This window comes from Microtus pennsylvanicus, chromosome 1, assembly GCF_037038515.1.
Source record: "Microtus pennsylvanicus isolate mMicPen1 chromosome 1, mMicPen1.hap1, whole genome shotgun sequence".
In the NCBI taxonomy this organism is placed as follows: Eukaryota; Metazoa; Chordata; class Mammalia; order Rodentia; family Cricetidae; genus Microtus; species Microtus pennsylvanicus.
This window is the reverse complement of record NC_134579.1, coordinates 45306408-45325671: the sequence shown is the minus strand read 5'-3', so window position 1 is coordinate 45325671 and position 19264 is coordinate 45306408. Positions and strand designations below refer to the sequence as shown.

At 41.7% G+C, this 19264-nt stretch overlaps 1 protein-coding gene across 16 annotated transcripts in view; it reads right to left on the bottom strand.

Annotated features, from left to right (window-relative positions):
- Positions 1-19264, bottom strand: part of Zbtb20 (zinc finger and BTB domain containing 20) — a 766528-nt gene that overhangs the window by 497585 nt on the left and 249679 nt on the right. For 7 of the 16 annotated variants that reach the window (XM_075962864.1, XM_075962892.1, XM_075962775.1 and 4 more), the window contains one exon: positions 13675-13805. The exons of the other annotated variants lie outside the window; for them this stretch is intronic. The gene's annotated coding sequence lies outside the window, so the exon portion shown is untranslated. The remainder of the gene's footprint in view (positions 1-13674; positions 13806-19264) is intronic. 16 annotated transcript variants of the gene reach the window in all.

The following is a 19264-nucleotide window of genomic DNA, read 5'->3' as shown; positions in this document are numbered from 1 at the left end:
GAGGGGAAGAGGCTGCCAACAAACAGGGCCTGTTTATTATTTAACAGTTGGTACTGCTAGAGGCCTGGCACAGCTATAGAGCACTCTCTGTTTCACTGCAAGTCAGCCTGATTATGAGAGCGTGTGAGCCAAATTGTGTTTACCATAGTCTGTGAGAACCTCAGTGCCCCCAACAGACATGGAAATTTTTACAATAGCTCTCATCCAAACACAAAATCATCCCTGACATGGAGGTAAAGGGCTCCATGAGTTTAAATCTTGTCTAATCAGCTGTCTAGACATCTCCCCATGGACTTGCTTTTCCCCTGGTCAAGAGAAATCTTTCCGCTCTAATGGTACAGATTCTAACCCTCTGCGCTTGGTTGTTTTACTTTGGGACCTAAATCAACCAAATAATGTGAGTCACCCAACACTTGTATTGCTTATGCCATCCTACAAGTGTGGCTCTCCAGACAAAGCTCTGCTGCCCAGGACAGCTACCTCCCGCTTCTTCTTCGCCAGGGCTGCCTCTGCAGTCAATCTCTTCTCTGCCAACATGGGCCACAGGTGGATGCCTTCCTACAAATCCAATCAACGGGATAATGTGCTACTATCACAAGAGTGGACCTTAATGACAAAGAGCCCTGCTTAGATGGTCACCCCATTAACTCTGATTTGATTATTCTGCCCCAGCAGAACACTTGGCTTCAAAACCACAGATGGCACCCGCCCAAGAGAAAACCTGTAGAGAAAGTGCTCACATGTGGTTCATACATTGTCAAAATATTAAATTTGATGTTAAAAATATATGTATCATAAGAACTTAAGAGTTCTTGGCTCACTAGGAAAGAGCTCACTGCATTTTTTAAAAAGCAAACTGAGGCCAGAGCACAGCTATGATAGCCAGGCAATATGAATAATCTAATTATTTTCTTTGAAATTCAACAAAAATCAGTAGTTCTTTTAAGTATAAGAACCTTGGATTTTATCTTCTATATACAACCCATGCAGTTTTTGAAACTATACGAGTTGTTTCCATATAACTATTTATAAATTCAAGATAAAACTGACTCCAAAAAATCTAGTTCAATATTTTGAAAATGAGTAATACCTTGAACAATTTTTTTCCTTAGCCATGATTAAATCTTACCAAAATGCTTCTAAAGTTGAAAATAAAGATGAAGCATGCATCTTACCCACGATAATATAGATAGTATAGATCTTTATAGATATATATAGATAGTATAGATCCCCCCCCCCTCTTGCTTCTGCTGTTGTTTTTGTTTGTTTTCTGAGATAAGGTTTCTTCTCTATGTAGCCCTGATTGTCCTGGAACTTACTTTCTAGACCATGCTGGACTTGAACTCACAGAGATTTGTCTGTTTCTACCTCCCAGTTGCTGGCACTGAAGGTAAGCACCATTGTCATATAGTTTGTTCTTTGTTTCTTAATTACAGTTAGCATGTATATGCTAACTCACAAAAGCATGGTTGGGTTTAATTAATTTCTAGATTTTAAGTGCCAATCAAGGAAAACAATGTTTATCATTAAGTAAAAATATAACTTTATATTTTACACTATTGTGGTTTTCAAAGACATTAGTTATATCTCAGTTGCAGAATATGTTCATATAAATTAAACAAAACAATAATCAGGAAATTTAGAGCAACAATTCCCATAACTAGTACTGAGTTTATCCTTAGTTTAATCACTTCCTTCTGCAACCTAGTTAACTCTAGTCAGGAATCTCCAAACTGCCTACTTAAAGCAATACTTATACACTTAGCAGAAAATAAGCCCTACCACAAAGTCACAAAGGCAAAGATGGTATTACAGCCATCAGCAAAACAAACAGGGAAGAAGACAAGCATATTGTTCTACAAGCTATCATGCTACATCCTAGAGGCAGACATGATGACAGTTCACTCTTCTAAGACATGTACTATCCATGTAATCTTTACAATTCGGTAAAATAAATACTATTCTACTATAGATGAGGAAACTGAAGTGCAGAGAGGTTCCCTAACATGTCAAGACCCTACAGTAAGAAAAATAAGGGCTAAAATCCAAATTACAGTGCTGCTTCCAGAGGATCTTCCATCTCTGTTGTGCTTCTCACAACCTTCTCTGAAACCTTTCTCTGGGGTTTCAGAGTGTGGTCCTCAGGCTGGGAACTGTTAGAGGTAAGCTAACTTGAGAGCCCTAACAATAGTGGAGAGGGTGCCTAAACTGGCCATCTACTGTAATCAGATTGGTGACTACCCTATTTGTTATCACAGAACCTTTATCCAGTAACTGAAAATCAGATGCAGAAATCCATAGCAAGTACTGGGCTGAGCTCTGGGAGTCCTCCTAAAGAAAAGAAGGAGGAATTGTAGGTGCTAGGGGGTCAAGGTCATGACATAGGAACCCACGGAGACAGCTGACCTGATCTCATGGGAACACAAGGACTCTGGAACAGCTAGGGAGCCTGCATGGAACCTATCTAGGCCCTCTGTATGTGTGTAATAGTTGTACAGCTTGGCCTGTTTGTAAGGCTAGTGGTAGTTAGATCAGGACCTGTCCCTGATGTTTAGATGGCTTTTAGGAACCTGTTGCCCATGATGATTACACTGTCCAGTCTTTATACAGGGGAAAGAGTTTGGTCCTACCTCAACTTGATGCACCATGCTGTGACCAACTCCATGGGAGGCCTGGTCCTTTCTGAATGGAGATTGAGAAGTGGGTAGATGGGTAGGGGGTAGATGGGAGTGGAGGGGAGAAAATGGGAAGAGAGAAAAGAGGGGAAACTGTGGGCGGTATTTAAAATGAGGGGAAAAGGAGTTTTAGTGTGCTCTAGAACTCAGGCAGAGAAAGAGAGAGAATTTAAAGACTGTGTAACCTACAATTAGTTACATATACACACTTTCCTTAGGAAAGAACAAGAACCATACATCTAGCCCAAAGGCCTCAATTAAGGGATGAAAAGAATCCGCAGAGCAAGGGTGGCACACATGGTAGATTATAACAAGGGATAAGAAGTGACAACTACAAAAGGTAATGCTCTTTTCATGATTCATTCTGTCCTGAGAAGGAAAAGAAACTGGGGAAAAGATAAAGAGCCTATCTGATGCTTGACCTCACACAAGTTGGGAAAGCAAAAGTGGTATGTACCTCAGATTCAACAGAAATTCTTGTGAATTAATTTCTTAAGCAAGTATTCTGGAAGAGAAAAATTTAAGATTTAAGAGGTAGCTCTGCCTGATGTGGGGAGTGTCATCTATCTATCTGTTGCTTTCATTGGTTAATTAATAAGGAAACTGCTTGGCCTTTAATAGGCCAGCCCTTAGGTGGGTGGAGTAGACAGAAACAGAATGCTGGGAGAAAGAAGCCAAGTCAGTCAGTCGCCATAGCTCTCCTCTCCAAGATGGATGCAGGTTAAGATCTTCCGGTAAGCCACTACCTCGTGGTGCTATACAGATTATTAAAAATGGGTTAATTAAGATGTGAGAATTAGCCAGTAAGAGGCTAGAGCTAATGGGCCAAGCAGTGTTTAAAACAATACAGTTTCTGTGTAATTATTTCGGGTATAAAACTAGCCATGCCGGAGCCCAGTGGCAGGACACAGCCCACCACTCCTATCACTACATCTGCCCACGTAGCCAACTAGTAAAGAACACTTGCTGATCTTCCACAAGACAGGAGGTCAGTCTTATCCACACAGGGTTTCTCACAAATACATATAACAACAGTTCCAGGAGTTTTGACAGCCTCTTCTAGAAAGACACACACACACACACACACACACACACACACACACATCTTTACAAAAAGAGGTTGGGGCAAAAAAATAAACATGTATCTTATAGAGGTCTTACAGAGGTTACTATCCTATTAGTCTAACACATATATACACAACCATGCCACCCTGAGTATATATGCATGCAACTGTATATTTAGCGGTAGTTATTCAATCTGAATTTCTTATCTCTCTTGGATCTCTTTGGTGATTTATATTTACTTGAATTCATTGATCACATTGAAAATTTAAGTTTATATGGGGAAAATATGTTGTAGTTGCTTTAATTTATTCATTTCTTGAATTGTTTCTCTGTTCACTTTTTACTTGTGCATGCATGGCTTTCTTGTTTAGGAATTAAATCACTTGAAACTAGCTTGTTTACAGTATTTTATTCTCTTGGAAAAAATTAACTCTGATTTATTAGTTTATCTTTTTAAAAAAATTTATTTGTAATTTTTAGGTTTATTTTTACAAACTCCTTCTTCCTGTTTTGCAGACTTTTTTGTTCTTCCTATCCATCTTGCTGAGTATTATAATATAATATAATATAATACAATATAATACTATAATGTATTCATTATAATTTTGTTCTAGTAGGAACAGTGGCTAGCTTTATAGATTTTCTTTTGAATAGTGTTTTTATCTACTTCTAAATGTCCTCAAGTCACTGTAAATTCTAAATGTTTCTTTAAAAATCATAATTAAAAGTGTTTATTCTTGGGACTGAAAAGATGGCTCAATAGTTCAGAGCACATGTTACTCTTTCAGAGAATGTAACTTCAGTTCCCAGTACCCATGTTGGTTGGCTCACAACAGTCTATAATTCCACCTCCAGAGTATCTTATACCCTCTTCTGACATCCACTGACATCCAGGCACATGTACACAGGTATAAGTATACATGGAGAAGAGAGGAGGGCACAGTAGAGGAGAGGAGAGGAGAGCACAGGAGAGGAGAGGAGAGCACAGGAGAGGAGAGGAGAGCACAGGAGAGGAGGGCACAGGAGAGGAGAGGAGAGCACAGGAGAGGAGGGCACAGGAGAGGAGAGGAGAGCACAGGAGAGGAGAGGAGGACATAGGAGAGGAGAGGAGAGCACAGGAGAGGAGAGCACAGGAGAGGAGAGGAGAGGAGAGAACAGGAGAGGAGGGCACAGGAGAAAAAAGGAGAGCACAGGAGAGGAGAGCACAGGAGAGGAGAGCACAGGAGAGGAGAGGAGAGGAGAGGAGAGGAGAGGAGAGGAGAGGAGAGGAGAGGAGAGGAGAGCACAGGAGAGGAGGGCACAGGAGAGGAGAGCACAGGAGAGGAGAGCACAGGAGAGGAGAGGAGAGGAGAGGAGAGGAGAGGAGAGGAGAGGAGAGGAGAGGAGAGGAGAGGAGAGGAGAGGAGAGGAGAGGAGAGGAGAGCACAGGAGAAAAAAGGAGAGCACAGGAGAGGAGAGCACAGGAGAGGAGAGCACAGGAGAGGAGAGCACAGGAGAGGAGAGGAGAGGAGAGGAGACGAGAGGAGAGCACAGGAGAGGAGGGCACAGGAGAGGAGAGGAGAGGAGAGGAGAGCACAGGAGAGGAGAGGAGAGGAGAGGAGAGGAGAGGAGAGGAGAGGAGAGGAGAGCACAGGAGAGGAGGGCACAGGAGAGGAGAGGAGAGCACAGGAGAGGAGGGCACAGGAGAGGAGAGGAGAGCACAGGAGAGGAGGGCACAGGAGAGGAGGGCACAGGAGAAAAAAGGAGAGCACAGAGGAGGAGAGGAGGGCACAGGAGAGGAGGGCACAGGAGAGGAGAGCACAGGAGAGGAGGGCACAGGAGAGGAGAGGAGAGCACAGGAGAGGAGGGCACAGGAGAGGAGAGGAGAGCACAGGAGAGGAGGGCACAGGAGAGGAGAGGAGAGCACAGGAGAGGAGGGCACAGGAGAGGAGAGGAGAGCACAGGAGAGGAGGGCACAGGAGAGGAGAGGAGAGCACAGGAGAGGAGGGCACAGGAGAGGAGGGCACAGGAGAAAAAAGGAGAGCACAGAGGAGGAGAGGAGAGCACAGGAGAGGAGGGCACAGGAGAGGAGAGGAGAGCACAGGAGAGGAGGGCACAGGAGAGGAGAGCACAGGAGAGGAGGGCACAGGAGAGGAGAGGAGAGCACAGGAGAGGAGGGCACAGGAGAGGAGAGGAGAGCACAGGAGAGGAGGGCACAGGAGAGGAGAGCACAGGAGAGGAGGGCACAGGAGAGGAGAGGAGAGCACAGGAGAGGAGAGCACAGGAGAGGAGAGGAGAGCACAGGAGAGGAGAGGAGAGCACAGGAGAGGAGGGCACAGGAGAGGAGAGGAGAGCACAGGAGAGGAGGGCACAGGAGAGGAGGGCACAGGAGAGGAGAGCACAGGAGAGGAGAGGAGAGCACAGGAGAGGAGGGCACAGGAGAGGAGAGGAGGGCACAGGAGAGGAGGGCACAGGAGAGGAGAGCACAGGAGAGGAGGGCACAGGAGAGGAGAGCACAGGAGAGGAGGGCACAGGAGAGGAGGGCACAGGAGAGGAGAGGAGAGCACAGGAGAGGAGAGGAGAGCACAGGAGAGGAGAGGAGAGCACAGGAGAGGAGGGCACAGGAGAGGAGAGGAGGGCACAGGAGAGGAGGGCACAGGAGAGGAGAGGAGAGGAGAGCACAGGAGAGGAGAGGAGGGCACAGGAGAGGAGGGCACAGGAGAGGAGAGGAGAGCACAGGGGAGGAGAGGAGGGCACAGGAGAGGAGGGCACAGGAGAGGAGAGGAGAGCACAGGAGAGGAGAGGAGGGCACAGGAGAGGAGAGGAGGGCACAGGAGAGGAGGGCACAGAGGAGAGGAGAGCAAGGAGAGGAGAGGAGGGCACAGGAGAGGAGGGCACAGGAGAGGAAAGGAGAGCACAGGAGAGGAGAGCACAGGAGAGGAGGGCACAGGAGAGAAGAGGAGAGGAGAGGAGAGGAGTGCACAGGAGAGAAGAGGAGAGCACAGGAGAGGAGAGGAAGGAGAGGAGAGCACAGGAGAGGAGAGGAGAGCACAGGAGAGCACAGGAGAGGAGAGCTACTTGGTATTATGTGATTTATACACTTTGATTGAGCCTGCTTTCTAAAAAAAATGAAAAGGATTTTGTATGTGTCTCATTTGTGTTTGACTGTTGCATGGGAACAGATGAAAAGAATGACATTTCCTGTTTATTTCCTCTTAATTGGTAAAAACACAATTTTAATTACTGGTCCTTCTCCAACCCTTTTCTCAAGTAAGTGTTTGGTCATTTCTTGTCAACTTTAGCATCCACATTCCAGGAATACTGTATCACTCCTTTCATAAACATATTTGCATTTAAGTAGAGACTCTTTAAAACCCATGTTCTACCAGGTTTCCAAACGACGCTGTAAAATCAAGTCATGTTGTAGAAGGACAGGTGGAACAGTAGATGGAGGAAAGAAGCTGGAGCATCCCAATCTGTATCAGGAAGTCATGGCCTATCAGAAATGAACCTTACTCTCTAGATTGTCTACCCCATTGCTTTTCCTCTAACAGGAGAAATAAAGCTTTGCATATTTGTAAATTTCTTAATTAACTGTTTAAATATCCTTTACTTTTTTATGTATGTGTCTTGCCTGCATGTATATCTGTTTACCACATGTGTCCCTGATGCCTCAGAGACCAAAAAAGGCTGTCAAATCTCCTAAAATTGGAGTTAGATAATTGTGAGCTTCTAATTAGGTGCTGGGAATTGGACCCAGGCGCCCTGAAAGAACAGCCAGTGCTCTTAACCATTCTCTCTCCCCAGACCTTATGCTTCAACATGCTTTAAGTCATTAAACTGGAAAGCTTTACTCTGATTTCCTGTTTTCTAAAATAATACAGTCAGCTGATACTGTAAAAACAGATTGTACTAAGTGGATCAGGAGGGGATTTGATCAATCCGTAAAGAGTTTGCCTTGTATCCACAGGACCTGAGTTCAATCCCAGGACCCAGGGACCTGGCAGGAAGCTGAGGGTTTATATAATCCCACTGCTCGAACACTCCTACGACTTGCCTGGTAACAAGCTCCAGGTTCATGGAGAGACCTGCCTCAAAACATAAAGTGGGGCTTGACTGAAGAAGACACCAGCATTACTCAGTGCCCCCTGTCCTCCAACACACAGCATGGTAACAAAAGCTTTTCTGTCACTTAGAACACTCTGGCAAACAAAGGGATCCACGAGGACTCGGTTCCCCAGTCTGTAAAAACATGAGGAGCAATACTTATTCTTTCCACATGGGTTTTCTATGAGTAAACAATGGAGAAACGGGTAGAAAATGATTTGTAAAGCAGAACAGAATCAGTATTTTACTAAGAAAGGAAGATCCATAGGAAACACTATGATGCTATCAAAGATAACAGAAACATCCAGAGAAGTTTATCCTATACAATGAGACTGTTTCTAGTGCACCCTTTAGGAGAAGCAATATATTTTGCTGCTTCTTTTTCTCCCATATATTTCCACAGGCCTTCTGTTTCATTTGTTGTAACTTTTTTCGTTTAAGTCTTCCATGAAAGATCCCACAAAGTAATTCATAAAAGGAGAAAACATCTGGCAGCTACACAGGTTTGAATTCTGGCTCTGGTCTTGGGTCTTGTGCTTCTTGTTGAATATCCCTGGGTTGAATGAGTAATGTCAGGAGGAAAATATCAGATTAATTCTACATAAAGCCCGTTATATAATATGGGTCCAATCAAAGGATCACAAAATCAAAGATAATACATAGGGTTACAGAGTATGTATAATTCTTGGGCTTTAACAAATCTCCTTTGGTTTCTTAAATACACAGCTTATTTTATGCTCCAAATATAGATTAAGTAAGACCTCATGACCGAGACATTGCTGTGTAATTTATGGAAGCTCTTAATTCAGTTACTCATTCCCAATCATGATGCTTTTTTAAAAACGGTATTTTCTTTTCTAAAGATCTAATTTTTAATTGTTTCTCCTGAGTAATCACCTAATTTCAACATTTTGTTTCTATCGACTTTTCATCTTCAATTCTTGTTTTCACTTTCTCCCATAAAATAATAGATTCTAGTCTTTAAACTGCAAGACAGAGACCATACTTCCTCTGGCCATAATGCACTGAATATTTTATAAAACCCGACCATATTTCCTGAATGTTTTGTGATGAGAGTTTGTTGGACTTGCTGTTATCTTTGATCAGTGCGTTTATTTTCTCTATGTTATCTTCAGAATCTGAGATGCTTTCTTCTATCTCTTGTATTCTGCTGGTTATGCTTGTTTCTGTAGTCTCTATGCATTTACCTAGATTTTCCATGTCCAGCCAGCCCTCTGTTTGTGTTTTCTTCCTTGTCTCCAATTCAGTTTTCAAGTCTTGAACTGTTTCCATTATCTGTTTGATTGTTTTTCCTTGGTTTCCTAGGGTATCATTCACTGCTTTATTCAATTCTTCAAACTTTCTGTTATACTTCTCACCCATTTCTATAAGGGCATTTTTTACATGCTGTTTAAGGATGTCAATCACTTTCATAAAGTCCATTTTTTCTACTTCTTCTTGATTAAGGTGTTCATGTCCTCCTGTTGTGAGGTCGCTGGGTTCTGGTGGTTTCATGTTGTTTTTCAGATTGTTGGGTGAATTCTTGCATTGGCGATGTAGATAGAGACAGAGACCCACACTGGAGCATCGGACTGAGCTCCCAAGGTCCCAATGAAGAGCAGAAGGAGGAAGAACATAAGCAAGGAAGTCAGGACCACGAGGGGTGCACCTACCCAATGAGACAGTGGGGCTGATCTATTGGGAGCTCACCAAGGCCAGCTGGACTGTGACTGAAAAAGCATGGGATAAAACCAGACTCTTTGAACATGGAGGACAATGAGGGCTGATGAGAAGCCAAAGACAATGGCACTGGGTTTTGATCCTACTTCATGTTCTGGCTTTGTGGGAGCCTAGCCAGTATGGATGTTCACCTTCCTAGACCTGGATGGAGGGGGGAGGACCTTGGACTTTCCACAGGGCAGGGAACCCTGACTTCTCTTTGGACTGGAGAGGGAGGGGGAGAGGAGTGGGGGGGAGAAGGAGAAGAGTGGGAGGAGGGGGAGGGAAATGGGAGGCTGGGAGGAGGCGGGAATCTCTTTTTTTTTTTCTTTCAATTAAAAAAAGAAAAAGAAAAAGAAACCAGACCAGCACTATGAACTCCACAGAACCTGCCATTCTGCCTGAGCAGCTTTGAAGAATATCATAGATTTCTTTTAGGCAGAGTTTATATAATGCCTTATCATTCACAAACATTTCACATTTCTAATATACGTCTTCAAAACACTAGCATATGCTGATCTTGTTATTGCTACTAAAAATGCTAGAGAAAACAAAATGAAATGAAAACACTGTCAGGCTGTCCTATTCCTGGCCAGCAGAACAAACACAGTCACAGGCAGCCTTATTTTCAGATTGACCAACAGTCTTTTGAGCCTGAGTTTCTCTTTTGTCACTGGTGGGGCGGGGAATGGGGCAGTGATTATTTGAGGTAGATCTAACCAGTATTATAGCAATAGTGCTCTTTATTTTTGTAATAAACAAAAAGCAAGCTACAGATAATCCTGGAATGTGAGGGAGAGAAAGGAGGGTCAAAAAAGCCAAGGTGGGGGCTAGAGAGCAGGACAGCTGTTAAGGAGATAAACTTGTAGTCCTTGAATCTTTGTCCATCACCATATGAGATAATTACTTAAAGACAAAGACCTCCTTTCCTCTGTGGCCTCCTCCAGAACCCTGTAGGAAAGGAAGGTGACTGCTGAGTCTTCATTTGGGGAGCAGCAGGAGAAGGCATTCTCTCCTTAGCTAAATGAGCCCCTTCCTGACAGCTGTGGGAATACATGCTTGTGCCACCAGGCCCCTTAGAAAATTATGCCTAAAATGACTAATGTTTAATCAGTCCAAAAATACAATACAAAAATAAAATCCAAACACACACACACACACACACACATCATAACACACAATGTTTCAAAGGGAAATAATTTTAGATTAGAAATAATGTAGCTAGAATGACATATGAACCTTGTTGCAAATCTTCTAGTATTTTTAAAGAGGGAAGCACCTGAATAGTACCTGAGAAATGCCGTAAGTTATGAGTTTTGACTCTTGATTTTAGTTTCTGCAATTTCCCTGCCTAGCTGTGTGGTCTTACCCAAATGTCTTAACCTCTCTGGATTTTTGGTCCTTCATACTTAAAATGAGGGGTTTGATTGTTCAGTGATGTCTAAGAGCCCTCCTAGAGATACAAATGTCCTAATCTATAATAATAATAATAATAATAATAATAAACATTATCTGGAGCTTTACCATGTGGAAAGGATTTCTATATGCATTGACTGATTGCTTTTACGTGCCAGCACTGAGGTAGTATTATGATGATTATGCCCATTTTTTAGAAAAGAGATTAAGAAACCACAAAATGGTAGAGCTGGCATTGAACAGATGTTCCCAAGAGGAAAATACCCCTTCAGTAAAGGAAGCAGCTGATGCTAACAAGGACAACTAACAGCAGATAATTTAGAGCACAGCTCTTGTTTAGGGGTACAGCAATTTCTAGCTGCTGCATAGGGGGATGATAATCTACTATGTGGAATGTTATCTGATGATGTATTTATCGAAAAAAAACTAATAAAAAGAAAATTAAAAAAAGATACAATAATTGTTACTGCACTACACCCTAATGAATTATTGTGTTCAAGGTTCCCACAAAAAAGTAATATTATACTCGGCTTATGTTTTAATTGATTTATTAATATTTTATCACAGGAATGTAATTTAAGCTCCTCATGATTTAGATCTCATAAACCTTTAGCATTTTGCAAATTCAAATTCCAATTTAAAGCCAGGGCGAGCAATTAACTTTTCTATCATCTTGTCAGGGGAGAAGGTTCGTGTTTAATTTGAGACAAAGTGACAGAAATATATATACACTGTATGTATTACTCCAATTTAATTTATGAGTCAGCACCATCCACCTTCAAAATGTAGATTTAATAGGAAGGGAGGAAGAAAAGGCTTTGCTGTTCTGATAGGGCTGTGATATCCACCCTGAATTTCATATATATGTCCATGGCTTTCTGAGAACTGCCTGGGCAGTTAGACTGCAGGCTTATTTCCAGTTCTTTTGTTCTAAGCCCCCTTCCCGGATTCTTCTTTAATATTCTTTCATACAGCATGTGACCTGGAGGATGTCAGAAGGAAAACCAACCCCTACCTGATCCTCTGCTCCAGCCTACCCACCATGCTGAGAGCCTGTTTTCTTTGCAGCTATCCCTACTGGCTTTTCTTAAACCCAGATGAGCCAGATACCATGGTAAATACTTCCAGGAAATCATTTCTTCATCACTTTTCTCATTTTCCCAAAGCAATCTTTTAAGTGATGTCTACCTAAAACAAATTAACAGCAGCAACAAAACCCCTCCTCACAACCTAATTTTCATTTGCACATTATTTACAGCAAATAAACCAGTGGTACTTTCCAGTGATCTTTCAAAAATTATTTAAGGACAGGATAGGAATAGATGAGCTAAAATGATGAAGGCAGTCAGGTAAATGGAGGGAAAGACCTTCCCTTTGGTGGTTATTAAACACTGGAACAGAGCCGCAGAAGGAGGTTAAGGAATTCTTCCTAGCTCTGTTATCCTATAATTCACCAAAGGCGCACAATGCTCTATGCTGATGAGATGAGTTACATGACATCTCCTCCCTGGTTCAATCAAAGGGAAGCAATTTACATCTCAAACCAGTTCTCTCATCAGTAGGACATAAAAACTGCAGAAGAGAGACACAGCAAATGTGCTTATTTATATAGCATCAACTCGGTTGCTACTGTTCTTTATTATTTTCCTTTGCTCCCTCCTCCCCTCCCCTCTATGGTGGCCATTTTGAATAGGATGCTTTAAATTCTAAAGTGAAGAAAAGAGAAGACTAAGAACAATTCCAGAAGAAAATTAAGTAAAGGTTTGTTATGATCCTGAAAATCACTGGGCCTTGTAGTATTAGGCTAATCTTTTGTTCCATTTAAAAGTAAAATCTGATTCCCTTTGCAGGCCACATGAAAAAAATTAGAAGACAGTTAATAGAAAATTCTGGAAGGGAGCCTGACAAATGTTTATTTGCTTCCTAGGCATATAATGATGTGCTACATAAGTGAATATAGTACATTTGTCAAAGAAAGGCCGTGCTGAATTAGTAAGGTATTTTCATTCATAAAACAAATTTATTTTACTAATAGTCTCTATTAATCTTAGTTTAATTACATTGGGCATTTTGTACTTGCACAAGTCAGTGAAAATAGCCCAAAATGTGTTGACTGCACCTGCATAAATGCAGTCCTATCTCTAAAATCTATCACAGGAAGGGGAACAAGCTCTCACAGACATGGCTTTTAGGCAGAATGTGGGATTAAGCAGAGGGGTTTAAATACAAGAGGTAAAATGGTAATCATATTCATCAAGTACACAAAGAAGCAAAGACAAGAAGCTCTAGATAATTCTTTTTAGTGGACTCACTAAAATAACAATAACAGCTTGATGAAGAGAACATGATTGTAGAAAGCTTGTCCATTTTCCATTTTCTCTTTACATCGTGCAATAAAAAAGGAGCACCTGCAGTCTCTCCTTGTGAGCGTATGTGTGTGACGTTAGAAGAAATCATGGGACATCAATTTCCTTACTCTTATGACTCCAGACTATAATCTCCAGGGCACACATCCCTGCCACAATGCCACACTGAGCCCTTAGCAGTACCTGTGCAGTACAAATGCCCTCCTGAGCCTGCACACACAGGCTTTGCTTTATATTCTTTATTATTCAAACACAGAAGCCAGCATCTTATCATTTTAGACTTCCAGGTAAAACACACTTCTTTGTGCCGAGTCTTTTGAGATAAATTACACCAAAATATCCAGTACCTTGCATCACTCGGTGGCATCTGCTTTACTGAGACATAGCAGCCAGCTGCAGCATGACTGCTGTGGTGTCCTACTCCTTATCCCGGAGGGGGAAAATGTTGTTAACAGCACATCACGGGTCTTTGAAGTGCCTGGGAAAACCATAAACTTAATTACATTGGAGGGCTGGTGTGAGATTTCACATGAAATTTGAGCCTTAGTTATTAAAAATAAAAATTGCATTTACTAAATGCTTCTTACAGTAAACCAGTCAACTTCAAACTTTCAAGATTGTATGAGATAAACTGATATTTTTTAAAAAACAGAAAATCCATGGGTTTCTAAGAAGCATTTTATCTCGTCTCTTTCCTTTCCTGCTGGTTCTTTCTTTGCTTCTCTGTTTCTGTATGTCTCCCACCTCCTCTTCCCCCCTCCTACCCCATGCCAACATTTCCTCTTACACTTTCTACCATTAATTTGGAGGAGGAGATTGTAAAATTTAGGCATAAAAAATCCTATTTTTGTTTCAAAATCCATGTACTTTTATAACTTAAGTTTGTAATTTCACAGAGCAATAAATGGCTTTATATGACTGTTTTCATTATGTTTGTAGCTACTCTTCAAATATCAGAACATTGCTATAGATTCCTATACTCATGCCTAATATACTACATTACAGCTTGTGGCACGCTCTAAACAAAAGCAGTCTACTAGAAAAGCAGAGCAGTCTCCATGTGTGCACAGGCACTTCACAAATGCAGTGCCACTGACAGGACACACATGCTCTTCCTCACTGCTCTGTATTCAAGTTCACATCTCAGGCTGAAATACTCTTTCACAAATGAAAGACGTTAAGGACTAATCCACGCTTATGTTCTGAAACTACAGTTCCTGTCTTAGTTAGGGTTGCTATTGCTGTGCAGACACCATGACCACAGCAACTCATAAAGGAAAACATTTAATTGGGGATGGCTGGTTCAGAGGTTAAGTCATTATCATCATGGTGGGAAACTGGCAGCATGCAGGAAGACAAGGTGCTAAAGGAGATGAGTTTTACATCTTGATCTGTAGGCAGTAGAGAAAAACTGCTACACTAAGCCTAGCTTGAGCATGTTAAGACCTCAAAACCCACTTCTACAGTGACACACAATGTCACTGTAGAAACAAAATGTTTTTTTTTTTTTCAGATGAACTTTTTTTTTATTTTGAAATTTTTCTAGAGTAAGACAAAATTTTTACCAGTTAAAGTATAAACACAGCTTTGTGTCGTATGATGTATATGTGCATGCATCTATACAGCTGTTCATATGTCTGTGGGCTGCACATGTGTGTGGGAAGAGGACAGCTTCAAGTGTTCTTTTTTTTTTTAAATTTATTTATTTATTAAAGATTTCTGTCTCTTCCCCGCCACCGCCTCCCATTTCCCTCCCCCTCCCCCAATTAACAAAATGTTTTTAAAACTGGGAAAGTTTTTCTACCAACCCCGCCACAAATCCTTTGGTCTACAATGGCGCGCTGCCAGTGAGACAGGCTGGTGGTTCAAAGTTTGTGGGAGTACCCTACTGATATGTGATTGACTAGGTTCACTCCACAAGATGGAACCCATACTCAAAACTGCTGGGATAACCAAGAACTTGGGCTAAATAGCCCAGGGACTTAGGGGAAAACCAAATAATACTAGTCTTTAAAAAAAAAATAAGTAGCAATGTCATTCTGCTAATACTCATAGATCAGTTATTTGCTCAGCCATTATCAGAGAAGCTTCTTCCTTAAGCAGCTGAGAATAAATACACAGACCCACAGGCAGACCATTATACAGAAAATGAGAGAGCTTGGAACACTAATCCCTTTTTAAAGGAGTATATCCATCAAATCCTTCTTCTCAGCTCACGGAACCCTGCAGAAGAAGACTCAGAAAGAGAGTAAGAGTCGAAGAGGATGGAGGCACTAAGGAAATAGGGAACTTCAAGTCAACAGGACTGACACACATGTGAACTCACAGAGAATGAGGCAGCATGCACAGGGCCTGAATGGATCTGCATTAGATGGAGTCCTAGAGCTGAGAGAAGAAATAAACACATGCCTCCATCCTTAACCCAGAAGCTATCTCCAATTAATAACCACTTACAAATAAAAAACTTAGTTTTCACCAGCGGTGCTGGCATATCCCTTTAATCCCAGCACTCAGGAGGCAGAGGCAGGTAGATCTCTGTGAGTTTGAGGCCAACCTGGTCGATAAGAGCTAGGTCCAGGACAGGCTCCAAAGCTACAGTGAAACCCTGTCTCGAAAAACCCAACCAAACCAAACCAAAAACAAACAAACAAACAAAACCCTTAGTGTTCTTCAAGGAGTCTTCCTGGAGAAATAAACTACTATGAGGGTAGACTGCATGCCCAACAGTAGTAGATGCCAACAGAAAATGAACTCAGTAACAACACTGAAGGGTCCTTGTCTCATAATGTCAAGTCAGAGCCTTTTTTTTTTAGTTTCTTTTTTAAATTTTAAGTTTTATTATACTTATATGTTTTCTCTCTTTTTACCTCACAAGTGCTTTGGGTATATATTATAACTTCCAGTTTAGGATTTTTGTGGGATTCCTGAATGTGTGAACAAAAGGGTCTCTGCATCTATATCTGTCTGTTTTTTCCTATTCCGTTGTATTAAGTATTGCTTTATCTTATTATATTATTATGTCTTCAAAGCCTGTTTCTTTTCTCATGTGAGATAAAAAGGGGTGGGTTCAGATGGGAGACGATTGGGAGAAATTGGGAGGAGTAGAAGAAGGAGAAATCATAATCAGGATATATTATGTGAGAAAAAAAAGTTTTTTTTCAAAGTAAAAAGAAAAAAACTATGATTTAAGTTTTTCAACTTCACAAAATCAATCAAGGATGTTTGTCATTCTATTAGAAATGTCAGTTCTTCAGAAAAATTAGAGATTTCCAAGACAGAATAGAATTAAAAATTACAATAGCACAGCATACAGGCCTCCTGGCTGCTGGAGTGGCTAACCAGTGGAGAAGGCTGAAAAGAAAGACCAGACTGACACAGTGCCTCCCTCAGCCTCCCTCAGAGTTCTGAGTCAATGCTGAGGTCAGGAGTCTTAAACTAACTAAGCAGTTTAGAGGCAAGGATTCTCAAAGGGAACAATTCCTTTATTGTTCCTGGCTAGGAGCAGGAAATGTCCTTGGTTCTCAGACCAGAAATGCCAAGAGCAAGCCTTGACTTCTTATCTCTGATAAATGAGCACCCTGCCTGGAGGCTGTCTGTGAGGGGCAAGCAATGCTCAGTCCAGAAACAGGACCTTTTGCTAAACAGCTTTGGAACAGGATGTTTAGGTTTTCAGGCTGAAAATGGGCTGTGATGCCCTATTCAGGCCATCTCATAAATTGTTTGAAGGTTAGCACGTCACAAGGGGAGAATGTTACAGGAGTCTCCATCAGAGCTTTGTTACAGCTTAATAAGGCAGAACTAAATCATCATGGTTAAAAAAAGGAATCTAGTATAAAACATTCTGATCAGCTCTAAGATTAAAGCATCACATACCACTTTCCCTTCCTTTAAGAGCTAATCCATTTTCCACTGCCACTCACCTGATCAACAGAGTACCTACCAGAAAGGCTAGAGTGTCAATCACCTGGCAAGGTGACCACCACTCAGTAAGAATGGTTCACCTGTTACTATGCTATAGAGATAGGAAGAATCAACTCTTTAATGAGATAAATGGACTTTTCCTTCCCAGAAAGTCCATGCTTCCCACAGTACTTAGAGTTACTACAATACTGCTGTATTTTATAACTCAGAAAAGGAACTTTACTTTTTTTCTTTCTCTCTCTTTCTTTTAGATGCTAGTCAGTCTGAGCAGAAATGCTTCCTCACTCTGGACTCTTTCCCTCTTTTTACCTGAAACCATATCCCTATCACCACTCTACCAAGCACTAGCTTACAAATAACATGTTTTTTTTCCTCTTATTTTCTGGCCTGCCATGGCATTTTTCTTTTAAACTCTAATAAAATTATCCTCATGTTCCATGTAATTCAATTCTTAAATTCTCTTCTTATTAACAAGAGTAAGAACCCTGTGGTGTGGCCTCAATTTCCCCAGTAACATATGACTCTCCAGGTGAGTCTCTTCAAACTGTCTTGTGGTATTCTCTCTCAACAACAATCAGAGTGAGTAGTTGGGTTCTGTCAGGAGACACAGAGTCCTGTGACACCTGACTGAAAATATTCACACCTTTTATGTTCCTGTTAAAATCACAAATATCAAGACAGCATCTTGAAACCTGAAACTAGAAGTCATTTTGTAAAGTACACTGTGATCCACCACATCTATCAGCATCGCTAAGGAAGTTGTCATCTCCACCCTCAAAGACTGGCTTTTGTTTCTTTCATGACATTTGTTCTTTACTAAAATTATATATTTATTATTTATCTCCTCTCTGTTCCCTACTAAAACAGAGGAAGTACTACAGAAGCCAAGTACTTTTTTGTTTGATTCCTCATAGTTTATGAGTACTGTGAATTGCTCTGAGTAGATGGAATGGGTAGTCGGTGATCACTATAAATTTGTTGAGTGAACAAAATAGCGTTAATTTATTCTTCTTTAAATTTTGCAGCTTAAACTCCATCCTCTAAGTATATGAGAAGGCATGGCACAGTAACAATTCTAAACACTCTCATTGGTATGGAAATCTGTGTGAAGAACTCACATTCTAGGAAGAGTACATTCAGACCTGTTCCAAAATCACAGCTTCTTGATAGTGAAAGACCCTCGACGAGGACCTTTTTCGGGAGGAGACCTCCCCAACACCAAGGAACAGGCCGAGACCACACGGATGCAAATCGCAAGAGGTTTATTGAGTAGACACAGGTACTTGCGGGCGACAAGATCTCTCAGAAGACTTGCGCACCTGCCAACTGGAGGGCGGGCTTCTTATAGGGGACAGCAAAAGCAAGTTTACAGAAGCAAAAGCGTGGTTATCGGAATGAGGCGGGGGCATGAATGGTTTCCTCTCTCAGCATGGATGCCTGGCAACAGTCACCCTGTTCCTATCTTATAGCTAACCTGCTTTGTTGATGTCCTATCTTACTGACATCTTGCCTTGCAGTCTTCCTATCTCTATCTCATAGATCTCCTGCTCTCTCAGGCACATTGGATGTTCTTACGGGCGCAGGCTGGCTGCTGATCCGGAGAATTTTTTTTAAAAGCAAACAGGACGTTCCCCCAGGAGCATGCTAGCTGCGGGTTTTGAGGAGGGGGCCTGTAGGGTCTTTCAATAGGAAACAGTTGCAACCTCTCAGTTTAGTCAGGCTGAAGCATGGATGGGATTAACTAAGGAGCCAACAGCAGCACCACATACCCAAAACCAAACCTTCGCCCTCCCACCAACTAATTCTCCTTTTACTTAGAATCAGAGAGAGTAGTTACTACCCCAAGCCAAACACTATTTAATAAGAAGAGGCAAAAATCAGAACTTTGGAATCCATTACACTAGGGGCGCCACCTGTCACTTATGTAACAAGATATAATCACCCATCTGTCCAGACTAGTGAATCATCAGGTCTTAAATGCCATTTACTTCCCCCAATAGTGATTCCTTGGCAATT